The sequence below is a fragment of the Pseudophryne corroboree genome, chromosome 9 (genome assembly GCF_028390025.1).
Source record: "Pseudophryne corroboree isolate aPseCor3 chromosome 9, aPseCor3.hap2, whole genome shotgun sequence".
NCBI classification, from domain to species: Eukaryota; Metazoa; Chordata; class Amphibia; order Anura; family Myobatrachidae; genus Pseudophryne; species Pseudophryne corroboree.
In genome coordinates this window covers 404,508,582-404,522,139 of record NC_086452.1, presented here as the reverse complement: position 1 = coordinate 404,522,139, position 13,558 = coordinate 404,508,582, and positions in this window count along the sequence as shown.

The window sequence follows — 13,558 nt, the reverse complement described above, 5'->3', positions numbered from 1 at the left end:
CTGGACCACCTCCCGTAGCTGTCTCATGTCGGCGCTGAATCCCCATCTTCCTCTTGGTCTGTCTGCGGCAATCACTGTACCGCTTCATGCAGTTTCTGGTAGAGATGAGCGCCGGAAATTTTTCGGGTTTTGTGTTTTGGTTTTGGGTTCGGTTCCGCGGCCGTGTTTTGGGTTCGACCGCGTTTTGGCAAAACCTCACCGAATTTTTTTTGTCGGATTCGGGTGTGTTTTGGATTCGGGTGTTTTTTTAAAAAAACCCTAAAAAACAGCTTAAATCATAGAATTTGGGGGTAATTTTGATCCCAAAGTATTATTAACCTCAAAAAACATAATTTACACTCATTTTCAGCCTATTCTGAACACATCACACCTCACAATATTATTTTTAGTCCTAAAATTTGCACCGAGGTCGCTGTGTGAGTAAGATAAGCGACCCTAGTGGCCGACACAAACACCGGGCCCATCTAGGAGTGGCACTGCAGTGTCACGCAGGATGGCCCTTCCAAAAAACCCTCCCCAAACAGCACATGACGCAAAGAAAAAAAGAGGCGCAATGAGGTAGCTGACTGTGTGAGTAAGATTAGCGACCCTAGTGGCCGACACAAACACCGGGCACATCTAGGAGTGGCACTGCAGTGTCACGCAGGATGTCCCTTCCAAAAAACCCTCCCCAAACAGCACATGACGCAAAGAAAAAAAGAGGCGCAATGAGGTAGCTGTGTGAGTAAGATTAGCGACCCTAGTGGCCGACACAAACACCGGGCCCATCTAGGAGTGGCACTGCAGTGTCACGCAGGATGTCCCTTCCAAAAAACCCTCCCCAATCAGCACATGATGCAAAGAAAAAGAAAAGAAAAAAGAGGTGCAAGATGGAATTATCCTTGGGCCCTCCCACCCACCCTTATGTTGTATAAACAAAACAGGACATGCACACTTTAACCAACCCATCATTTCAGTGACAGGGTCTGCCACACGACTGTGACTGATATGACGGGTTGGTTTGGACCCCCCCCAAAAAAGAAGCAATTAATCTCTCCTTGCACAAACTGGCTCTACAGAGGCAAGATGTCCACCTCATCTTCACCCTCCGATATATCACCGTGTACATCCCCCTCCTCACAGATTATCAATTCGTCCCCACTGGAATCCACCATCTCAGCTCCCTGTGTACTTTGTGGAGGCAATTGCTGCTGGTCAATGTCTCCGCGGAGGAATTGATTATAATTCATTTTAATGAACATCATCTTCTCCACATTTTCTGGATGTAACCTCGTACGCCGATTGCTGACAAGGTGAGCGGCGGCACTAAACACTCTTTCGGAGTACACACTTGTGGGAGGGCAACTTAGGTAGAATAAAGCCAGTTTGTGCAAGGGCCTCCAAATTGCCTCTTTTTCCTGCCAGTATAAGTACGGACTGTGTGACGTGCCTACTTGGATGCGGTCACTCATATAATCCTCCACCATTCTATCAATGTTGAGAGAATCATATGCAGTGACAGTAGACGACATGTCCGTAATCGTTGTCAGGTCCTTCAGTCCGGACCAGATGTCAGCATCAGCAGTCGCTCCAGACTGCCCTGCATCACCGCCAGCGGGTGGGCTCGGAATTCTGAGCCTTTTCCTCGCACCCCCAGTTGCGGGAGAATGTGAAGGAGGAGATGTTGACAGGTCGCGTTCCGCTTGACTTGACAATTTTGTCACCAGCAGGTCTTTCAACCCCAGCAGACCTGTGTCTGCCGGAAAGAGAGATCCAAGGTAGGCTTTAAATCTAGGATCGAGCACGGTGGCCAAAATGTAGTGCTCTGATTTCAACAGATTGACCACCCGTGAATCCTTGTTAAGCGAATTAAGGGCTGCATCCACAAGTCCCACATGCCTAGCGGAATCGCTCCGTGTTAGCTCCTTCTTCAATGCCTCCAGCTTCTTCTGCAAAAGCCTGATGAGGGGAATGACCTGACTCAGGCTGGCAGTGTCTGAACTGACTTCACGTGTGGCAAGTTCAAAGGGCATCAGAACCTTGCACAACGTTGAAATCATTCTCCACTGCACTTGAGACAGGTGCATTCCATCTCCTATATCGTGCTCAATTGTATAGGCTTGAATGGCCTTTTGCTGCTCCTCCAACCTCTGAAGCATATAGAGGGTTGAATTCCACCTCGTTACCACTTCTTGCTTCAGATGATGGCAGGGCAGGTTCAGTAGTTTTTGGTGGTGCTCCAGTCTTCTGTACGTGGTGCCTGTACGCCGAAAGTGTCCCGCAATTTTTCTGGCCACCGACAGCATCTCTTGCACGCCCCTGTCGTTTTTTAAAAAATTCTGCACCACCAAATTCAAGGTATGTGCAAAACATGGGACGTGCTGGAATTTGCCCATATTTAATGCACACACAATATTGCTGGCGTTGTCCGATGCCACAAATCCACAGGAGAGTCCAATTGGGGTAAGCCATTCCGCGATGATCTTCCTCAGTTGCCGTAAGAGGTTTTCAGCTGTGTGCGTATTCTGGAAAGCGGTGATACAAAGCGTAGCCTGCCTAGGAAAGAGTTGGCGTTTGCGAGATGCTGCTACTGGTGCCGCCGCTGCTGTTCTTGCGGCGGGAGTCCATACATCTACCCAGTGGGCTGTCACAGTCATATAGTCCTGACCCTGCCCTGCTCCACTTGTCCACATGTCCGTGGTTAAGTGGACATTGGGTACAACTGCATTTTTTAGGACACTGGTGAGTCTTTTTCTGACGTCCGTGTACATTCTCGGTATCGCCTGCCTAGAGAAGTGGAACCTAGATGGTATTTGGTAACGGGGGCACACTGCCTCAATAAATTGTCTAGTTCCCTGTGAACTAACGGCGGATACCGGACGCACGTCTAACACCAACATAGTTGTCAAGGACTCAGTTATCCGCTTTGCAGTAGGATGACTGCTGTGATATTTCATCTTCCTCGCAAAGGACTGTTGAACAGTCAATTGCTTACTGGAAGTAGTACAAGTGGGCTTACGACTTCCCCTCTGGGATGACCATCGACTCCCAGCGGCAACAACAGCAGCGCCAGCAGCAGTAGGCGTTACACGCAAGGATGCATCTGAGGAATCCCAGGCAGGAGAGGACTCGTCAGACTTGCCAGTGACATGGCCTGCAGGACTATTGGCATTCCTGGGGAAGGAGGAAATTGACACTGAGGGAGTTGGTGGGGTGGTTTGCGTGAGCTTGGTTACAAGAGGAAGGGATTTACTGGTCAGTGGACTGCTTCCGCTGTCACCCAAAGTTTTTGAACTTGTCACTGACTTATTATGAATGCGCTGCAGGTGACGTATAAGGGAGGATGTTCCGAGGTGGTTAACGTCCTTACCCCTACTTATTACAGCTTGACAAAGGGAACACACGGCTTGACACCTGTTGTCCGCATTTCTGGTGAAATACCTCCACACCGAAGAGCTGATTTTTTTGGTATTTTCACCTGGCATGTCAACGGCCATATTCCTCCCACGGACAACAGGTGTCTCCCCGGGTGCCTGACTTAAACAAACCACCTCACCATCAGAATCCTCCTGGTCAATTTCCTCCCCAGCGCCAGCAACACCCATATCCTCCTCATCCTGGTGTACTTCAACACTGACATCTTCAATCTGACTATCAGGAACTGGACTGCGGGTGCTCCTTCCAGCACTTGCAGGGGGCATGCAAATAGTGGAAGGCGCATGCTCTTCACGTCCAGTGTTGGGAAGGTCAGGCATCGCAAACGACACAATTGGACTCTCCTTGTGGATTTGGGATTTCAAAGAACGCACAGTTCTTTGCGGTGCTTTTGCCAGCTTGAGTCTTTTCAGTTTTCTAGCGAGAGGCTGAGTGCTTCCATCCTCATGTGAAGCTGAACCACTAGCCATGAACATAGGCCAGGGCCTCAGCCGTTCCTTGCCACTCCGTGTGGTAAATGGCATATTGGCAAGTTTACGCTTCTCCTCCGACAATTTTATTTTAGGTTTTGGAGTCCTTTTTTTTCTGATATTTGGTGTTTTGGATTTGACATGCTCTGTACTATGACATTGGGCATCGGCCTTGGCAGACGACGTTGCTGGCATTTCATCGTCTCGGCCATGACTAGTGGCAGCAGCTTCAGCACGAGGTGGAAGTGGATCTTGATCTTTCCCTAATTTTGGAACCTCAACTTTTTTGTTCTCCATATTTTATAGGCAGAACTAAAAGGCACCTCAGGTAAACAATGGAGATGGATGGATTGGATACTAGTATACAATTATGGACGGACTGCCACGGTTAGGTGGTATAAAAAAAACCACGGTTAGGTGGTATATATTATAATAATAATACAATTATGGATGGACGGACTGCCTGCCGACTGCCGACACAGAGGTAGCCACAGCCGTGAACTACCGCACTGTACACTGGTTGATAAAGAGATAGTAGTATACTCGTAACAACTAGTATGACACTATGACGACGGTATAAAGAATGAAAAAAAAACCACGGTTAGGTGGTATATATTATAATAATAATACAATTATGGATGGACGGACTGCCTGCCGACTGCCGACACAGAGGTAGCCACAGCCGTGAACTACCGCACTGTACACTGGTTGATAAAGAGATAGTAGTATACTCGTAACAACTAGTATGACACTATGACGACGGTATAAAGAATGCAAAAAAAAACCACAGTTAGGTGGTATATATTATAATAATAATACAATTATGGATGGACGGACTGCCTGCCGACTGCCGACACAGAGGTAGCCACAGCCGTGAACTACCGCACTGTACACTGGTTGATAAAGAGATAGTAGTATACTCGTAACAACTAGTATGACACTATGACGGTATAAAGAATGAAAAAAAAACCACGGTTAGGTGGTATATATTATAATAATAATACAATTATGGATGGACGGACTGCCTGCCGACTGCCGACACAGAGGTAGCCACAGCCGTGAACTACCGCACTGTACACTGGTTGATAAAGAGATAGTAGTATACTCGTAACAATTAGGATGACACTATGACGGTATAAAGAATGAAAAAAAAACCACGGTTAGGTGGTAGGTATATAATAATAAATAATACAATTCTGGTCGGACGGACTGCCTGCCGTGTGCCGACACAGAGGTAGCCACAGCCGTGAACTACCGCACTGTACACTGGTTGATAAAGAGATAGTAGTATACTCGTAACAATTAGGATGACACTATGACGGTATAAAGAATGAAAAAAAAACCACGGTTAGGTGGTAGGTATATAATAATAAATAATACAATTCTGGTCGGACGGACTGCCTGCCGTGTGCCGACACAGAGGTAGCCACAGCCGTGAACTACCGCACTGTACACTGGTTGATAAAGAGATAGTAGTATACTCGTAACAATTAGGATGACACTATGACGGTATAAAGAATGAAAAAAAAACCACGGTTAGGTGGTAGGTATATAATAATAAATAATACAATTCTGGTCGGACGGACTGCCTGCCGTGTGCCGACACAGAGGTAGCCACAGCCGTGAACTACCGCACTGTACACTGGTTGATAAAGAGATAGTAGTATACTCGTAACAATTAGGATGACACTATGACGGTATAAAGAATGAAAAAAAAACCACGGTTAGGTGGTAGGTATATAATAATAAATAATACAATTCTGGTCGGACGGACTGCCTGCCGTGTGCCGACACAGAGGTAGCCACAGCCGTGAACTACCGCACTGTACACTGGTTGATAAAGAGATAGTAGTATACTCGTAACAATTAGGATGACACTATGACGGTATAAAGAATGAAAAAAAAACCACGGTTAGGTGGTAGGTATATAATAATAAATAATACAATTCTGGTCGGACGGACTGCCTGCCGTGTGCCGACACAGAGGTAGCCACAGCCGTGAACTACCGCACTGTACTGTGTCTGCTGCTAATATAGACTGGTTGATATTTAAAGAGATATTAGTAGTATACAACAATACTATACTGGTGGTCAGGCACTGGTCACCACTCCTGCAGCAAAAGTGTGCACTGTTAATTAATATAATTGTACTCCTGGCTCCTGCTAACAACCTGCAGTGCTCCCCAGTCTCCCCCACAATTAATTATAAGCTTTTAATTTATACATTGATGACTGTGCAGCACACTGGGCTGAGCTGAGTGCACACAGACTGAGTCACACTGTGTGACTGACTGTGCTGTGTATCGTTTTTTTTTTCAGGCAGAGAACGGATATAGCAGAGAGAAGTGAACGGATATATTATATTAAATAAAAGTTAACTAGCAACTGCACTGGTCACTGACTGTGGTAAACTAACTCTGTCTGCGACTCTGCACAATCTCTCTCTATCTAATCTATCTATCTCTATTCTAATGGAGAGGACGCCAGACACGTCCTCTCCCTATCAATCTCAATGCACGAGTGAAAATGGCGGCGACGCGCGGCTCCTTATATAGAATCCAAGTCTCGCGATAGAATCCGAGCCTCGCGAGAATCCGACAGCGTCATGATGACGTTCGGGCGCGCTCGGGTTAACCGAGCAAGGCGGGAAGATCCGAGTCGCTCGGACCCGTGGAAAAAAAAGTGAAGTTCGTGCGGGTTCGGATTCAAAGAAACCGAACCCGCTCATCTCTAGTTTCTGGTGCTCCTGTGGTTCCCAAATACTGCAGTGACTTGTCTTGCGATGGTATCCCAGATGTTTTGCTTGGTCTTAGCTGCTGTGGTCTGTGCCCTTGGTCCATACAGAACATCGTAGGACATGTCGACGCCATCCACTAGGGCACAGTTTTCTGCCTCAGTGTATCTGGGTCCACGCGGCTTCTTCTGTCCTGCATTTTCACCAGAGGCTACCTTCTCCGACTGATCCTCTGGCTGGCTTCTTGCCTTTAGGGATAAAAAAAACCATGCAATTAATTTGATCGGTATGTACCTGTGAGTGTCAGTGTTCCTGGCAGTGCGCAAAGATACCTGTAAGTGTGCATGGCAGTGCGCAAACTAGGGTGTGTCAAGTTGGATGCTATTGTGTCTGCAGGTGTTGTCAGTATTTACCTTTCTAGGCCTTTTCTTTTTCTTTTGCTTCTCCCTTTGGTCCCTTGACGACTGCGGCTGGTCACTGGGTGCCTGTTCGGTTGGATCCTCCTCCTGGGTCGGCTCCCACTCCTCATTGTTGTGCAGGGAAAATTCTTCTGAGGGGTGGGGGGAAGGGGGGGATTGGGGCCGCTTGTCCCTGGACATCTCTGTTGTAAAAATAAAAAAATATTTTTACAAATGTAAAACACATTACATAATTTCATGCAACCACACGTCATGCTGCTGGGACCCCAGTGCTCAAGCAGGACCAAACACACACAAAAAAAAATTAAAAAACCTCAGCCAAACAAGCCAAAACCCCCGTACAAGCATCCCTGCACATTCTGGAGGTCAACCAGTGCTAAAGTAGGAGCAAAAAAATGCGTTTGGCAAACAAACAACAGCACATGTCGACCACATGGATGATACCGGCACGCTCAAAGTCACCCCAAACAAGCCAAAAAGTTCCTCCAGCATGTGCAGGGATGCACCAGTGCTAAAATAGGAGCAAAAAAACATGTTTGGCAAACAAACGACAGCACATGTCGACCACATGGATGATACCAACACGCTCAAAAGTCACCTCAAACAAGCCAAAAAGCATCCCTGCACATGCTGGATGTCAACCAGTGCTAAAGTAGGAGCAAAAAAACGTGTTTGGCAAACAAACGACAGCACATGTCGACCACATGGATGATACCAACACGCTCAAAGTCACCCCAATCAAGCCAAAAAGTACCTCCAGCATGTGCAGGGATGCACCAGTGCTAAAATAGGAGCAAAAAAAACATGTTTGGCAAACAAACGATAGCACATGTCGACCACATGGATGATACCGACACGCTCAAAAGTCACCCCAAACAAGCCAAAAAGCATCCTTGCACATGCTGGAGGTACACCAATGCAAAAGCATGACCCAAAAAACATTTTATGAAAAAAAAACGTGAAAAACTACCCCCAAACACAAAACTCCAAAAAAAAACATGCAGCGATACATGCAGGACCGGCAGCAATCCAAACAGGACCTACATACACATACCTGCACACATATACATACCCCAAACACCCCAAAGCAACGCCACATGTACACCTCATGGCACCCAACCACCACCACCCAAACATTACATACCTCATCCAAAACAGTAGCCAAGCACTCAGTACAACACCCATACACTACACAAACACCTACATGCAACACCAGACCACATGTGGTACTTACCTACAAATGTAGAAATCGCTCCAAAAATGACTCTCCTCCGGGGTAACAGGTATCCTGTCCGTCCTGGATTAAAGCCTGCTGGGTGTCCAAGTGATTAGAGATGAGCGCCTGAAATTTTTCGGGTTTTGTGTTTTGGTTTTTGGTTCGGTTCCGCGGCCGTGTTTTGGGTTCGAACGCGTTTTGGCAAAACCTCACCGAATTTTTTTTGTCGGATTCGGGTGTGTTTTGGATTCGGGTGTTTTTTTCAAAAAACACTAAAAAACAGCTTAAATCATAGAATTTGGGGGTCATTTTGATCCCAAAGTATTATTAACCTCAAAAACCATAATTTACACTCATTTTCAGTCTATTCTGAATACCTCACACCTCACAATATTATTTTTAGTCCTAAAATTTGCACCGAGGTCGCTGTGTGAGTAAGATAAGCGACCCTAGTGGCCGACACAAACACCGGGCCCATCTAGGAGTGTCACTGCAGTGTCACGCAGGATGTCCCTTCCAAAAAACCCTCCCCAAACAGCACATGACGCAAAGAAAAAAAGAGGCGCAATGAGGTAGCTGTGTGAGTAAGATTAGCGACCCTAGTGGCCGACACAAACACCGGGCCCATCTAGGAGTGGCACTGCAGTGTCACGCAGGATGGCCCTTCCAAAAAACCCTCCCCAAACAGCACATGACGCAAAGAAAAAAAGAGGCGCAATGAGGTAGCTGTGTGAGTAAGATTAGCGACCCTAGTGGCCGACACAAACACCGGGCCCATCTAGGAGTGGCACTGCAGTGTCACGCAGGATGTCCCTTCCAAAAAACCCTCCCCAAACAGCACATGACGCAAAGAAAAAAAGAGGCGCAATGAGGTAGCTGTGTGAGTAAGATTAGCGACCCTAGTGGCCGACACAAACACCGGGCCCATCTAGGAGTGGCACTGCAGTGTCACGCAGGATGTCCCTTCCAAAAAACCCTCCCCAAACAGCACATGACGCAAAGAAAAAAAGAGGCGCAATGAGGTAGCTGACTGTGTGAGTAAGATTAGCGACCCTAGTGGCCGACACAAACACCGGGCCCATCTAGGAGTGGCACTGCAGTGTCACGCAGGATGTCCCTTCCAAAAAACCCTCCCCAATCAGCACATGATGCAAAGAAAAAGAAAAGAAAAAAGAGGTGCAAGATGGAATTGTCCTTGGGCCCTCCCACCCACCCTTATGTTGTATAAACAAAACAGGACATGCACACTTTAACCAACCCATCATTTCAGTGACAGGGTCTGCCACACGACTGTGACTGATATGACGGGTTGGTTTGGACCCCCCCCAAAAAAGAAGCAATTAATCTCTCCTTGCACAAACTGGCTCTACAGAGGCAAGATGTCCACCTCATCTTCACCCTCCGATATATCACCGTGTACATCCCCCTCCTCACAGATTATCAATTCGTCCCCACTGGAATCCACCATCTCAGCTCCCTGTGTACTTTGTGGAGGCAATTGCTGCTGGTCAATGTCTCCGCGGAGGAATTGATTATAATTCATTTTAATGAACATCATCTTCTCCACATTTTCTGGATGTAACCTCGTACGCCGATTGCTGACAAGGTGAGCGGCGGCACTAAACACTCTTTCGGAGTACACACTTGTGGGAGGGCAACTTAGGTAGAATAAAGCCAGTTTGTGCAAGGGCCTCCAAATTGCCTCTTTTTCCTGCCAGTATAAGTACGGACTGTGTGACGTGCCTACTTGGATGCGGTCACTCATATAATCCTCCACCATTCTATCAATGTTGAGAGAATCATATGCAGTGACAGTAGACGACATGTCCGTAATCGTTGTCAGGTCCTTCAGTCCGGACCAGATGTCAGCATCAGCAGTCGCTCCAGACTGCCCTGCATCACCGCCAGCGGGTGGGCTCGGAATTCTGAGCCTTTTCCTCGCACCCCCAGTTGCGGGAGAATGTGAAGGAGGAGATGTTGACAGGTCGCGTTCCGCTTGACTTGACAATTTTGTCACCAGCAGGTCTTTCAACCCCAGCAGACATGTGTCTGCCGGAAAGAGAGATCCAAGGTAGGCTTTAAATCTAGGATCGAGCACGGTGGCCAAAATGTAGTGCTCTGATTTCAACAGATTGACCACCCGTGAATCCTTGTTAAGCGAATTAAGGGCTGCATCCACAAGTCCCACATGCCTAGCGGAATCGCTCCCTTTTAGCTCCTTCTTCAATGCCTCCAGCTTCTTCTGCAAAAGCCTGATGAGGGGAATGACCTGACTCAGACTGGCAGTGTCTGAACTGACTTCACGTGTGGCAAGTTCAAAGGGCATCAGAACCTTGCACAACGTTGAAATCATTCTCCACTGCACTTGAGACAGGTGCATTCCACCTACTATATCGTGCTCAATTGTATAGGCTTGAATGGCCTTTTGCTGCTCCTCCAACCTCTGAAGCATATAGAGGGTTGAATTCCACCTCGTTACCACTTCTTGCTTCAGATGATGGCAGGGCAGGTTCAGTAGTTTTTGGTGGTGCTCCAGTCTTCTGTACGTGGTGCCTGTACGCCGAAAGTGTCCCGCAATTTTTCTGGCCACCGACAGCATCTCTTGCACGCCCCTGTCGTTTTTTAAAAAATTCTGCACCACCAAATTCAAGGTATGTGCAAAACATGGGACGTGCTGGAATTTGCCCATATTTAATGCACACACAATATTGCTGGCGTTGTCCGATGCCACAAATCCACAGGAGAGTCCAATTGGGGTAAGCCATTCCGCGATGATCTTCCTCAGTTGCCGTAAGAGGTTTTCAGCTGTGTGCGTATTCTGGAAAGCGGTGATACAAAGCGTAGCCTGCCTAGGAAAGAGTTGGCGTTTGCGAGATGCTGCTACTGGTGCCGCCGCTGCTGTTCTTGCGGCGGGAGTCCATACATCTACCCAGTGGGCTGTCACAGTCATATAGTCCTGACCCTGCCCTGCTCCACTTGTCCACATGTCCGTGGTTAAGTGGACATTGGGTACAACTGCATTTTTTAGGACACTGGTGAGTCTTTTTCTGACGTCCGTGTACATTCTCGGTATCGCCTGCCTAGAGAAGTGGAACCTAGATGGTATTTGGTAACGGGGGCACACTGCCTCAATAAATTGTCTAGTTCCCTGTGAACTAACGGCGGATACCGGACGCACGTCTAACACCAACATAGTTGTCAAGGACTCAGTTATCCGCTTTGCAGTAGGATGACTGCTGTGATATTTCATCTTCCTCGCAAAGGACTGTTGAACAGTCAATTGCTTACTGGAAGTAGTACAAGTGGGCTTACGACTTCCCCTCTGGGATGACCATCGACTCCCAGCGGCAACAACAGCAGCGCCAGCAGCAGTAGGCGTTACACGCAAGGATGCATCGGAGGAATCCCAGGCAGGAGAGGACTCGTCAGAATTGCCAGTGACATGGCCTGCAGGACTATTGGCATTCCTGGGGAAGGAGGAAATTGACACTGAGGGAGTTGGTGGGGTGGTTTGCGTGAGCTTGGTTACAAGAGGAAGGGATTTACTGGTCAGTGGACTGCTTCCGCTGTCACCCAAAGTTTTTGAACTTGTCACTGACTTATTATGAATGCGCTGCAGGTGACGTATAAGGGAGGATGTTCCGAGGTGGTTAACGTCCTTACCCCTACTTATTACAGCTTGACAAAGGGAACACACGGCTTGACACCTGTTGTCCGCATTTCTGGTGAAATACCTCCACACCGAAGAGCTGATTTTTTTGGTATTTTCACCTGGCATGTCAACGGCCATATTCCTCCCACGGACAACAGGTGTCTCCCCGGGTGCCTGACTTAAACAAACCACCTCACCATCAGAATCCTCCTGGTCAATTTCCTCCCCAGCGCCAGCAACACCCATATCCTCCTCATCCTGGTGTACTTCAACACTGACATCTTCAATCTGACTATCAGGAACTGGACTGCGGGTGCTCCTTCCAGCACTTGCAGGGGGCGTGCAAATGGTGGAAGGCGCATGCTCTTCACGTCCAGTGTTGGGAAGGTCAGGCATCGCAACCGACACAATTGGACTCTCCTTGTGGATTTGGGATTTCGAAGAATGCACAGTTCTTTGCTGTGCTGCTTTTGCCTGCTTGAGTCTTTTCATTTTTCTAGCGAGAGGCTGAGTGCTTCCATCCTCATGTGAAGCTGAACCACTAGCCATGAACATAGGCCAGGGCCTCAGCCGTTCCTTGCCACTCCGTGTGGTAAATGGCATATTGGCAAGTTTACGCTTCTCCTCCGACAATTTTATTTTAGGTTTTGGAGTCCTTTTTTTACTGATATTTGGTGTTTTGGATTTGACATGCTCTGTACTATGACATTGGGCATCGGCCTTGGCAGACGACGTTGCTGGCATTTCATCGTCTCGGCCATGACTAGTGGCAGCAGCTTCAGCACGAGGTGGAAGTGGATCTTGATCTTTCCCTAATTTTGGAACCTCAACATTTTTGTTCTCCATATTTTAATAGGCACAACTAAAAGGCACCTCAGGTAAACAATGGAGATGGATGGATTGGATACTAGTATACAATTATGGACGGGCTGCCGAGTGCCGACACAGAGGTAGCCACAGCCGTGAACTACCGCACTGTACTGTGTCTGCTGCTAATATATAGACTGGTTGATAAAGAGATAGTATACTCGTAACTAGTATGTATGTATAAAGAAAGAAAAAAAAACCACGGTTAGGTGGTATATACAATTATGGACGGGCAGCCGAGTGCCGACACAGAGGTAGCCACAGCCGTGAACTACCGCACTGTACTGTGTCTGCTGCTAATATATAGACTGGTTGATAAAGAGATAGTATACTCGTAACTAGTATGTATGTATAAAGAAAGAAAAAAAAACCACGGTTAGGTGGTATATACAATTATGGACGGGCTGCCGAGTGCCGACACAGAGGTAGCCACAGCCGTGAACTACCGCACTGTACTGTGTCTGCTGCTAATATAGACTGGTTGATAAAGAGATAGTATACTCGTAACTAGTATGTATGTATAAAGAAAGAAAAAAAAACCACGGTTAGGTGGTATATACAATTATGGACGGGCTGCCGAGTGCCGACACAGAGGTAGCCACAGCCGTGAACTACCGCACTGTACTGTGTCTGCTGCTAATATATAGACTGGTTGATAAAGAGATAGTATACTCGTAACTAGTATGTATGTATAAAGAAAGAAAAAAAAACCACGGTTAGGTGGTATATACAATTATGGACGGGCTGCCGAGTGCCGACACAGAGGTAGCCACAGCCGTGAACTAC